We start from the raw sequence: 12,091 nt of genomic DNA, 5'->3' as shown, positions 1-12,091 counted from the left end.
TTCTGGTGGCCTATCTCTTTGCTTTTGTAAAAGCTATTCTTGCATCAGAAATACATGCTACACATGTAAATCCAAACCATCCCAAAGAGCCCCAGATTCTCTCTACCTCCTTTGCTCTGGTTCTCTCTCCTGAACTTCTTGTATGGATCTTATATTTGACAACGTATTAGAATTATTGTATACTTGCCTTAAGTTCTTAGCATGTACAATTTTTGAGGGCAATACCTGTATCTTATTCATCTCTATGGCCCCTGTAGAGACTGGCCCAGTGCTTTGAACATGGGAAATCTCTAATTATTTGTTAAGTGGATAAAGAATTGAAATGTCTTTCTATCTCTGTTTTATTGACAAATTTGAGTTATTTTCATGTATATTGGGCCTCCCTTTAAATATAGTTAACTGTTTTAACAATTATTTTTGAATCTACATAGAACTTTTCTGTTCGGTATTCATACTGACTTCCTCACCCTCAATTCCCTCAGATTTCCATGACCATCTCTAGGGCTCCACAGTCAGTTACCACAAAGGGCACTTTTAGAATGTAGCTGGTGACTCTGATCATCCTGGGAGTATGACAGAAAACGGAATTTGGCATGGGGAAGTGGACTGCCATGGTACGTGGGGGTAAAAGCAGGGTTCACACCCAGGTGATTAGACACAGAGGTGGAATCTGAGCTGGGGGCTTCAGCCAGTGAGAACTCAGAGTCATGGTGTTTTCCTGCTGAGGCCAAGAAGCCTGAGGGTACAAGTTCAAGTTGGAGTCCATAGCCAGACATGGGGCTCTGAAATCCAGAACCAGGATGACCTGGAAAACAGGCTATAGAAGAACAGGAGAGGAGGCAGGCATCTGGCCAGGGACAGATGAGAACCACGTACTGTGAGAGCTCAAAGAGGTCACGGAGACTGCCCTGCCCTGTTATAGATGCAAAAAGAGGCTCTGAGAGGGCCTGGGCTAGACTCAGCATCTCCAATTCTGCTCTGACTTGGATCAACACCATGCCCCTCGCACGCTGGAGGGTCTGTCCTATAAGACTTAAGGTAGCTCAAGCAGGCCAGAAGATGGGGCAAGGAAGATTGCAAAGAAGCCACCCAAACGTCTTTGCCTCAGCTTGTGCCAAGTACCTAGCACAGTCCTGGTCAAACAGAAGTGCCCGTTCAACATTAATTCTCCCCCACACGGTGTTGACCTTGCTTGGGAGTGTTGGCACTGTGCTCAGACACGCGTCGTGTGCTAGAGCTGTCCCAGCCCACATGCCTTCATGTTATCTTCTCCTGCCTTGTCCCGCTTAGGAGGAAAGGAGGTCAGAAGTGGGAGACTGGCTTTCACTGGCCTGGTCTGTTACCCTGTTACCCTTTAGGAGCAGGTGGCAGGGACAGCCGTCCTTCATGAATGGGATTGGACTCAGGGAGGCCAAGGCCCCAAATGACCCGTTCCTCCTGGCACCGTGGAGTCTGAAATGCCACCTTTACAGACTCATAAAAGCAGAGGTGCTTATCACCTATGTGGTCCTCTAAAGCAAGGATTTACATGACAGCACAGATGGGCAAAAATTGCCCCGATCCTCAAATAAAGACCAGGTAGATTCCAGAAATTATACTGGTCAGGGGTGTGCAGAAGCAAGGATGAGGGAAACCAAGACAAGCTTGCTTGGCTCACAGCGTGCCGGGCCTGACCTTCTCTCTGCTGGGCCTGCCATTCTCCAGGGGCACCCACTTTAACTCCCCCTTTGGTTCTGCTTTCTAAAAATAGGCACCATAAAAATAGCTACTATTTGTTGAGCACCTCAGTTGCCTGAGCTCACACACCCTTAGGAAGTGAGGGCTGAAATCACCCCCATTTTTAAGTTCCTTGCCCTAGATTTATAACTGGAGAGTGGCAGAGCCAAGGACAGAGCTCCAGGGGTCCTGCCCAGCAGCCTTGGCAACGTGCATTTGCTCACTCATTCATTCCTTCAGTAGGCGCTTCCTGAGTCAGATGCTGTGCCATGGATCTAAGGATAAATGACACAGAGAGCCTGTCCTCTGACCATTGCAGATGCAAATACTTGTACTCAATCATGATGAATTCTACAGTAGCGGCCTCAACGCATGATTCGCATTGCCCTTGAAGAATAGAGAACTCTTTGGAATATGCCCCTCCTTGTAATTCTAGTTTCATTCCGTCCTTTGCCTTCCTCCGAGATGCTGGCGTTTGTGCTAGGGCCTTCATCTGATATCATTCTGACATGTTTTTTCCTGTCCTTCTAGACTTGGCCGCCCTCCAGCTCCATTCAGTGTTGGCTCCACAACTTCCTGTTGAACCCGGGGATCCAATTCTCCGCACAGCCCTGCCTCTGGCCAGCCACAAGTCCTTGGGAAAATAACTGAATTTTAGGGGGGTTCGTTATCCCTTTTGTTCTGCAAGAAAAGATGAGAGCAAATGCTCTTCGGGGGCCCGTTAAACTTCGGGCCCTGAGCCCAAGCCCCTGACACGGCACTGGGACAGAAGAGAAGGAGTGGGTGGTGTCGCTGCCCTGACCTTTTCAAGAAGGCCCATTCTATCCTCCCTCCCCAACACCTCACTCCAGCTGAGCTTACTCTGCTCCTTTCTGCTGGGTACCCCCTCACCAGTACGCTCAAGCCCCTGCTTTCACCCTGGACCTACTCCACCCACTGCTGTGCTCCAAAGGCCTGGCCACGGTCACCTCTGGAAGCAGAGGAAAGTCTAGGCTTCCTGGTGCCTTGATCCCTAGCATGGGGCTAAGACCCCTTCCCTACTGGCAGGTGATCAAAGGCAGTGGGAGTGAGGCTTGTTAGAGGCCACTGTGCCTACGCTCACCCTTTGTCCTAGACTCTGCGTTTACTGTTTGGGGGCAGCACCCCAAGAATGAACACTGGGTGCGATTTCTTGATTTCAGGGGTGAGAGTTTGTGGTGCATGCTATGCTTTCTCCCTCCCTCCCCAGACCAGCCAGTAGGAAGCTCTCACCCAATGCTAATCCACCGACTCGATGCCTTTTCTCGACACAGCTTAGATGCCATAATCTAGGGAGAATGAGGCTTGCAGAGGAGAAGTGACCGGACCTGGTGCCGACAGGAAGCTCATGTCTTCAAGTCAGTGCACGGGCCTCTCATCCCCGGTTGGCCGGTTGGTTTGCCTCCTCACCCCCAGCTGTGGGTAGTTTGGTCTGAAAACTACTTGCCATCCCTTCCATAGGAGGCCTCCACAGCAGGCGAGGACTTTGAGCTGGGATCCTGGTGTGAAATTAATTGTTCTGCTCTGAAAGATGGTGTCTGGAATGCCTCCAAGCCTGAGTTCTGGGCTTTGCCTCCTTTTGCGCTCCTGCAATCTGCCTTAGATCTGCAGTTATAAATGCCCTTTCTCTCAACTGAAGGGGCGTGCGGGTGAGGGCATGGCTAGCTCCCAAACATCTCGGCTCCCTGATCGGTCAGCAGGAGACTACCTTCTGCTCAGGATGCCTGTGTCACCGATTTGTCCCCCTGAAGACGGAGCCAGCACTCACCTCTGCGTGGTTCTTGGGTATTTATTGAGCATCTGCTATGCCCAGAACATAGCCCTCCTGCAACATAAAAATGGCTTCCTTTAATAAATATTTACAATGCACTTACACGTGCCAGGTGCAGAGAATGTGGCTGTGAACAAGAGACAAGTCCTTGCCGTCTTAGAGTTTGCATTCTAGTGGAATGTGAAACTACATGAAGGATATGAACATTCTGTAAATATGAAAAGAACATGTCCCTTATCCTCAAGGAGTTACAATCTAGCAGGGAAAATAACACGTGTTCATCAGACAGCAATATGTTATCTAATAGCCAATACCCAGCCAGCCGGTTCTTTGCTACCAGAAGGAACTTGGCCTTTGGATCCATCATCTGTGTTGAAAACGTGTGTGGTGGGGAGAGCCCTGGATGTGGGACCAGAGGCCCTCGCTGGGCTCCCAGACCCTGCCAGTTGCTGTGCAATGGCCTCAAACAAGTCCCTGAACCTTTCTGGGTTTCGGGCTCTTCATCTGTAAACGGGTTTGTCTTGCTTCCTTCACTGAGCAGTTGTGGGGACAGATGAGTTCATTACACATGAAAACTTGTCAAGCTATGAATAGCACCAAAATATAGTTATCGGTCTTGAGATAAAACATGAGTATTTTTAAAAATAAAACTTTTCCAGGTGTGATGCCAGTTCCCTTAGGTTTCCCAGGGCCTGAATGAACACACACTGGCAAGACTTGTCCACTCGTGTGCCTCCACGTCAGAAATATTGGGGTGAATTCCTCAGCACGAGTAGGGCCAGTTCTAGGGGGTATTTGCCTCGATGTAAACAGAGGTGATTTCCAAATTGGCTGGCTACTGATTTTTTAAATTCTACAATTAGAAAGTTTTCATTTTAGCTTAAACTGGATGGGGTTTTGTCACCTGTTGCCCCATCCCAGTAAGGATCAGTATATATGTATATATATATATATTCCTGGGCAGAAATTCTGATAAGGCGATCGACTTGTAATCCAGCAAGCATCTACTCTGTAGCTGGTGCTGGGCAGCCCGTGGTGGCTGAGAAGGGCGTGTGTCCTGTGTTCACACAGCTACTGGCCAGTGGAGACCTGAAACATTGGACAGTGCTCTGGGGGATGGGGGCACCCCAAGCAGGCGCATCTCACCCAGCCTTGCAGGGAGGGTGGGGTGGGGGTTGGGAAATGCTCCCTGGAAGAAGCAGCCCAAGGCTACGTAGGAGTAAGCTGTAAAGGAGGGAGCTGGAGGTGTGGACAGGAAAGGAAGAGTGTTCCAGCCAGAGGGAACAGCCTCTGGTAAAGTCAAGAGACGAGAGAGCAAGATGTTGCCTGAAAGCTGGAGGGCATTGTGGGTGTCTGGAGGTGAGGCTAAAGTTCCAGCCAGGGCTGGTCAGGAGGGAGCCCAGCTGCCAGGGGAAGCAGCTTGGATGTCCTCCTAAGGAAAGGTGACACCCTGTCCTGATTTGCCAGGGGTGGTCATGGTTTCTGCCTGACATGATGAATAGATCCATCTCCTTTTATTCACTGAAAAGGCCTGGGTTGGATAATGAATCGTGTAGTCACTCTCTCCTTAGGACAGTGGGAAATGGCTGGGAGGATGTGAGGAGAACCCTTTGGCTCCTCTCCAGAAGGTAGAGGAGTGCGGCCACAGGATGACCTGGCCGAAGACACTAATGGTATCATTTCTACCTTAAAGGTAATTATTCCTTAAAAACCAAAAGAAGTGACTGAGTCCCTCTCTTGGTCAATCTCACAGATTCTTTGTGACTACCAGCTGCTCTGCCGGCTACCCTAAGAAGCTTGAAGATGGAATAGTTTGCCTCTGAAGGTTTCAGGGTCAGGCCCCAGAGCCAGGAGAAGTCTTAGGAGTCACAGGGCAGCACGTCCTTCCTGTGCAGTGAAACAGGAAGCGGCCAAGGTTGGGGAAGAATGGGTGCTATAAACACCTAATCAAGTTAGGTAGCACCCCAAAACCCTACCGCCAGCTCTTGAGAGGGGTGCTCGGACCAATTCTACACACCAGCCAGAGCTTGGTTGCCCTGGGAATAGGGGCCTCCTGGGAATTCCCTCCCACCCCCGCCCCTGCTCCTAGCAGAAAAGGTCTGTACTGGAGTTAATGAGAGTTACTCATGGTTTAAGAGTTGGCATTTCTGCCCTGGACCTGTCTTTCCCACGGTAATTAACTAATTAACTATCAACAAGGGGGTGATGCAATTATGACACAGCGAGCCTGGCTCCTCATCCTCCCACCCAAAGAAGCCCTGGTGGTCTCTGGAATCAAGAGAGGTCAGAGTGCAATAAACATTTCCTCAGGTCTGACACTGATCACCCAGTCCAGCCCCACCCCCTTCATTGGACCCAAAAGCCAGACTGGGACCAGATCAGCTCTGGGGTTTAAGAGGGTGAGGCTCAGCCTCCAAAAACCCACTTAGCTTCCAACACTGTGTCCCTTAAGATATGACCTGGGCTAGTACTTAGTCTCCCTGAGCTTCTGTCTCTTCCTTGGTAAATAGACATCACAAAAGCTGATATGACATTAGTGACTGTGAAAGTGCTTTGTAAAGCACTGTGCAATCTCCTCCCCGTACAGATGGGGAAACTGAGGCTCGGGGGATTAAGTGCCTGGGCCTGGGAACAACCAGTGGGCATGTGGAGCTTGCTTGGAACCCAGGGTGCCCATCCTGAGCCCAGCCTTGCTCACTGCAGCTCCCCAGGGAGCCCAGCTCTCCCAACACGATCCCACCCAAGAGGCAGCAAGCCTGGACTCTCTTTGCCCCGGCCTGTGCAGGCTTGAAGGGCCAAGAGCTCCAGAGGGCAAAGCACTGGAGACATCTGCCACCAGCAGGAGGTGCTGCCTTAGAAACTCAAGGAAGCATCTGGGGGAAAACCTCAGCCCCAGGATGGTGGTTCTGAGCCCATCTCGTGGTCCCTGAAGCCTTAGAGGACCAAGGGCTTTAAGCCCAGGCTCAGCTGCATTTGAGCGGCCATGGGGTTCCAGCTGGTCCACAGCTTTGTTCTATCTGTTGCCTAAATAAGTATCGCCTGGTGTCCTTGCCATGCCTGGGAGAGCTGTTTTTTTTAAAAGCGCTGCCATATCAGACTCCTGAAACTTGAACTTGGAACCTAGAGACAGAATAATTCTGGAAGCAGCCTTCAGACGAGTCTGCCCCGCAGCCTTCTGCTTGGTGATGCCTCCCAGCTATTGCCATCAGGTTCTCCCGGGCAGGTGCCAAGCCGTGTTCCCCTCTGAATCTCCGCGAGCACTTACTTAACTGAGCAGCTGCTCAGTTCTATTCATATGATCAATCACAGACCGTTTGCATTACTACTCATTTCTTTCCAAATCTCGTCAATACAATTTTTAAACGGTTTAGACTCCCTGTCATGGTAGGCATGTACTATTTGATTCTTAAAGTTTCTATTTGCCATTATTTCGTCTGTTTACACACTAGAATGCATAATCGACATACTTGCCATTTTTACTGGCTACACGAGATTCCAGGGTCTCAACATACCATGCCTTCTCTAAGCGCGCCCTGATTGTTGGGGATTTGGGTGGCCTCCAATGTTTGAGCTCTATAAATAGTGCTGCCAGGTCACCTGGCTTTTCTCTCCTTCGCCTGGGCATGAGGAGGTGGGTTGGTGTGTGGGGGGAGGGAGTAAGGGGTGGGGGCAGCGGGGAGGGGAGCTCCTCTCTCCTGCATTCCTGGAAAGGTCTATTCTCCAATTCATTAGTAACAGAGGCCCATGTCCGCTGCTCCTGTCACAGACAGGCTGGTATCTCAGGGTGTCATTGGGAGACTTCTTATCTGGCCTGTGGTGCTCCAGAATGAGAGAACTCAGCTGGCTAAAAGCTCTGGGCTCTTGACTCAGCTGGGCTTTCACATTAAACTTTGTGCTTTGGAGCCCGCCTTTGGTATAGTGGCTCTGTTGGACCATGTCAGCAGACAGGCCTCTTTAAAGTGAGACCACAGAAACACCATTTATTTTCCAGGCAGGTCAGTCCAAAGTTACACTGGGGACCACAGATTGTCTGAGCTGAAAGGGAGACTTTTGGTTTATCTATTCCAACTTTTCCATTTTACATTTGAGGAAATTGAGGACCAGAGATGGGGAGTGACTTTCCCAAGGTCACACAGCAGCTAGTGGCAGAACTGGGTCAAATGCTAGGAGGTTCTCCTGTACCAAAACTGGGCTTTAGCACTTTTAGCCTTTCCGTTTGAGCATGTTTCTGGATTGGAATATTCACTATAGCTAAACTGTCCATTGTCCATAAATTGATCCAAAGATTTGACATAATTCCAATCAAAATCACAGCAGGAATCCTTGTAGATATAGACAAGCAGATTCTACAGGTTATATGGGAAGACAAAGCCAAAGCAATTTTGAAAAAGATCAAAGTTGGAGATGCATACTACCCATCATTACGATACACTATAGAACTACAGTAATTATGATGGCATGATATTGGTGAAAGAATGGACAGTCCAGAAATAGATTCTTTGAATCCTCACAATGATTGTACAAAGCAAGGTATTTCTCCCCTATAGATAGGTGAAATAATTGAGTCCCAGAGAGGGTAAGTGGCCTGCAGGATGCCACAGCCCGAACAGACAGAGCCAGGCTTCTAATCCACGTCTCTGGGGCAGCCCCCTCCCCAGCCCTGCCCCCATCCCACCCAGTGTCCAGGGCCACAGGGCCTCAAGACCAGGCTTCCCATCCGGGCAGCCAAGCTTCTTCCATGGCAGTGCCATGGCCTCACCAGGGAGCTCCACCAACAAGACTGAGCACAGACGGTATGTCCAGAGGGGCAGGAGTCCAGGTTCCAACTTGCTCGATTTCAGGCAAAGGGCTCGTTCCTTTCCCACCTCTGTTCCCAGTGACTTAAGAGGGTGAATTTAGGAGCTTTGCCTTCCCTCCTTCCCCATGTGGCAAGAAATGGCCCAAAGAGTGTCTGTCGAAAGCTGTAAGAAGTACCTAATAAATAGAAGATGGAGCTGCTAAATCTCTTTCCAAGTTGGCACTCGGGCTGCCTGATGTCGCCCCTCAGCACACATATGGGAGGTGTTCTGACCTCCCTGCATGAGATCTGACCTTGATTCTGGGTCCACAGAGAACCTGTGAGCCATCAGCTCAGGGGCTGCTCTAAGGGAGCCACTGCTGGGAAGTTCCATTGGGAACAGGGGCCAAGAACAGGGAATATGGAGCAGGGGCACTGGTGGGTGGCAGAGAAGGGCCTGAGTGCAAAGGTTTCACCTGGCCCTTCAGGGTGGCCCAGGGGCTCACAGAGGCAGGGAGGGGTGCCCCTGTCTGTCTCCCCAGTATATGAGTCTCAGGTGAGCTCTTGGGATGGCAGCACCTTCTGAGGTTCCAGGACCCAGACAGGTCCAAAGGAGATGTGCCGTGCCTCGGACAAAGGATTCCTTTCTAGAAGGACGAAGATGGTCTCAGGGCCAGGGTCTCCGGCAGCTAATCTAAAGGAGAGAATGTATAGGTGAGAGTCAGGGCCAGGGAGGTGGAGAAAGTGGCACCAGATATTGTTCTGATGAGGAATGTGCTCTCATGAGCAAAGCCTGGGACCAGCAGGAGAAGTGAGGTCTGCAAGGGGAAGTGGGAACCCTGCTGGGGGCAGGGCCTCAGGAGTGGCTGTCCACACCCTGGAGGGACTGATCCAAAAAGGCCAGCATCGAGGTCCTAAGCAGCTGGAGAACTCATCAGATGGTCCAAACCACAGGGAAACCAGGCAGGGTCCCTGCCACAGGAGCTGGGTGTAAGGTGCGGACTTTGTCAAGAGAACCTGGGCGTGTCCCTGCTGTTTGCATCGAGGCGGAAGGTCAGAGAGGAGCGCCAGGACCATGGGCTTGAGGCTGAGACTCTGAGCTCATATTTTAGGGACTAGAATGAGGATCAGCCCCACAGCCTGGAGTGGGGGTACTGGGCCTGCACGCTGCAGAGTTGGAGGCCCTGCTGGGGAACTGGGGTTGGGGTAAGGGGCAGGGAGCTGGGGACAACATGACAGCCAGCTGTGAAGAATGGGGGTGCTGGGAGCAAGGAGAGAACATGGACTTTGGAATCATGCAAAGGGCCATACTTGACCTCCCCAAGTCCAGGTTTCCTTGTCTGTTGAATTAGGATGAGATGACCAAACTCGAAAGATGCTTATGAGACTTAAATGACCATAACACATGCAAAGTGCCTAATACAGAGGGTGCTAGAAGGGATCTGATTTGTTTCACGCTGGTCTGTTAAGGAGGTGAAATGAATGGTATAGACCAGTGGTTTTCAAACTTGACTGAGCTTCAGATTCACCTGGTGGATTGGTCAAAATACAGATTGCTGCTTCTACCCCTAGACTTTCTGATATGATAGCTCTCGGTGGACACCAAGAATTTGCATTTCTAATAAGTTTCCAGATGGTGCTGATGCTGCCGGAGACCCCACTTTGAGAATCACTGAAGCAAACATCAAGAGGGTGCATTCTTGAGTCACACTCTCCTGAATGGTAGAAAATTCTGGTTCCAATGCTTTCTAGATCTAGAAACTTGAGCAATTAACAATTTCATTCTGTATCAGTTTCTTTACCTGTAAAATAAGAAAAATCGTGTTATTTCATGGGCTGCTGTAAAGATTAAATGAGTTAATTAAATGTGTAAAGTGCTCAGAAGAGTACTTGATAAAACATACGCACTCAAAATGTGAGCTCCGTTTGTGCCAGGCTCTTTTAAAGTTCATTCTCTCAGTTGTCACAAGACTGTTAGCGGTTTGTATCATGGTCTCCATTTTCCAGATGAGGAAATGTAAACCCATAAAAATGAGGCATACTATACAATTAATCAGAACCCAAGCTAGGATTTGAACCCAAATCTTCTAGCGCCATAGCTGGGGCTTGTCAAAAATCACTGCTTCAAAAATAAGTTTTTTTAATCACTGCTTGCCCTCTCTTTAAACTCTGAGCCCTGAAAGGGGCTGATTGGCTGGCCGCAGCTTCCTAGACCACCGAGGGCCGGGAGGCATGAAGGAGGAGGCTGGAAGATGTTCGTCTGGGAGCCTAGCACAGCAGTTACTCAGGATGCGTGGGGTGGGCATTTTTGTGTCTTCAGAGGGCAGACCTATCCACACATTCCCTCTTTTCTTTTGGCTGCTGTAACCGATTGAAGTCATCAGTGAATGATGTGGCAGGTGCAAATGGATCACCCACTGAAGGTTTACATAGCCCCGGAGGACACTCCTACTCCCTGCCTAATATGGACAGAAAATCCAGCTTCTGGGCTACAGAATCAGCAAACACTGCAACCCTTCGGATGATGAATCAGAGCATCCCACTCACCCACACCGACCACAGTGCACCACGGGAAGTAAGGAGTGGCAGCAGCAAGCCCATCTGTGGTGGGTGGGGAAACTCTGTAGCCCCAGTCCTAATTGTGGTCAGTTGTCTTGCATTAAATGCTTATTATGGACAAGGGTGGAGTGAGCGCATGGTCAGTCCAGCTCCTCACAGCTGCCAGAGGGAAAACTCTGACCCATGTTTGATCCTCAATGGATTTATAAATCAATGACCCCAACATGTATTTGCATCCTGACCTCTCCTCTGAATTCCTGACCTTTCTTTTGTCCCTAGTCTGGGAGATAGATTTACTTGGGTGTTCTTCAAACTCTCCAAATTCACCATATCCAAATCCCTTCTTCTCTCAAGATTTGTTCTTTCTCCGGTTCTCTGCATCCCAATGGTAGTAGTATCCACTAAGTACCCAGGCCAGAGGCTCAGGGAGAATCCAAGGTGTACATTTCTAATGCAGAGTTCCTTTCTCTAGAGCAGGTGGAAGTCCTGAAGTGAGGACAGGAGTCCCAGCAGGAGAGCACCTGGAAAGCCCTTGGCAGCCACGTTGTCCCAGGAGAGACCACTCACTCCTGTTCCTTTCCCAATGGTTCGGGTCCTGCCCTGCCTCTTTGAGAGGAGAGCTGCCTGTGGCTTGTAGATTAAGCTTTATCTTAGACGCCAAGCTAGGAATCACTCACACAACTTTTGAACGATCTGATTGTCATTTTCTTTTTTTAACATGGGCAGGCACTGGGAACTGAACCTGGGTCTCTGGCATGGCAGGCGAGAACTCTGCTACTGAGCTACCATCACACCACCCTGATCTGATTATTTTTAATGTAGAATAAAGACTTTCTATAAGCTAGGAGTCCTTCTTGACCATAATACTTGTAATTCATCTCATTCTCAAAGTTGGCCTCGTCAATATTATCCACTGGGTTTCTACAGCAGTTCAGGAAGGGAACAAAAAGTGGGGACAGAGATGACTTGGGCAGCTGGGGTCCTAACAAGTCTTTGGTGTGACAGCCATTTCATTAAGGGAGGCATGCATTTTCTTGTCACTCCCTTCTCCCACTCTCTTCTTTACCTTGGAGATTGTGTTGGGCCGAATTTCTTGCACAGTGAATCTGTCTAAGCTTTCTAGGCTTCTGTAACAAATTACCACACAATGGATTGGCTTAAATCATGGGAATTTATTATCTGATGGTATCAGAGGCTGGATTTCTTCCTCCTGGGTTTGGTGGCTTCTGGTGAGCTGGCAATTCTCAGCA

This window comes from Tamandua tetradactyla, chromosome 17 (genome assembly GCF_023851605.1).
Source record: "Tamandua tetradactyla isolate mTamTet1 chromosome 17, mTamTet1.pri, whole genome shotgun sequence".
NCBI classification, from domain to species: domain Eukaryota; kingdom Metazoa; phylum Chordata; class Mammalia; order Pilosa; family Myrmecophagidae; genus Tamandua; species Tamandua tetradactyla.
Note: the sequence above shows the minus strand (reverse complement) of the source record.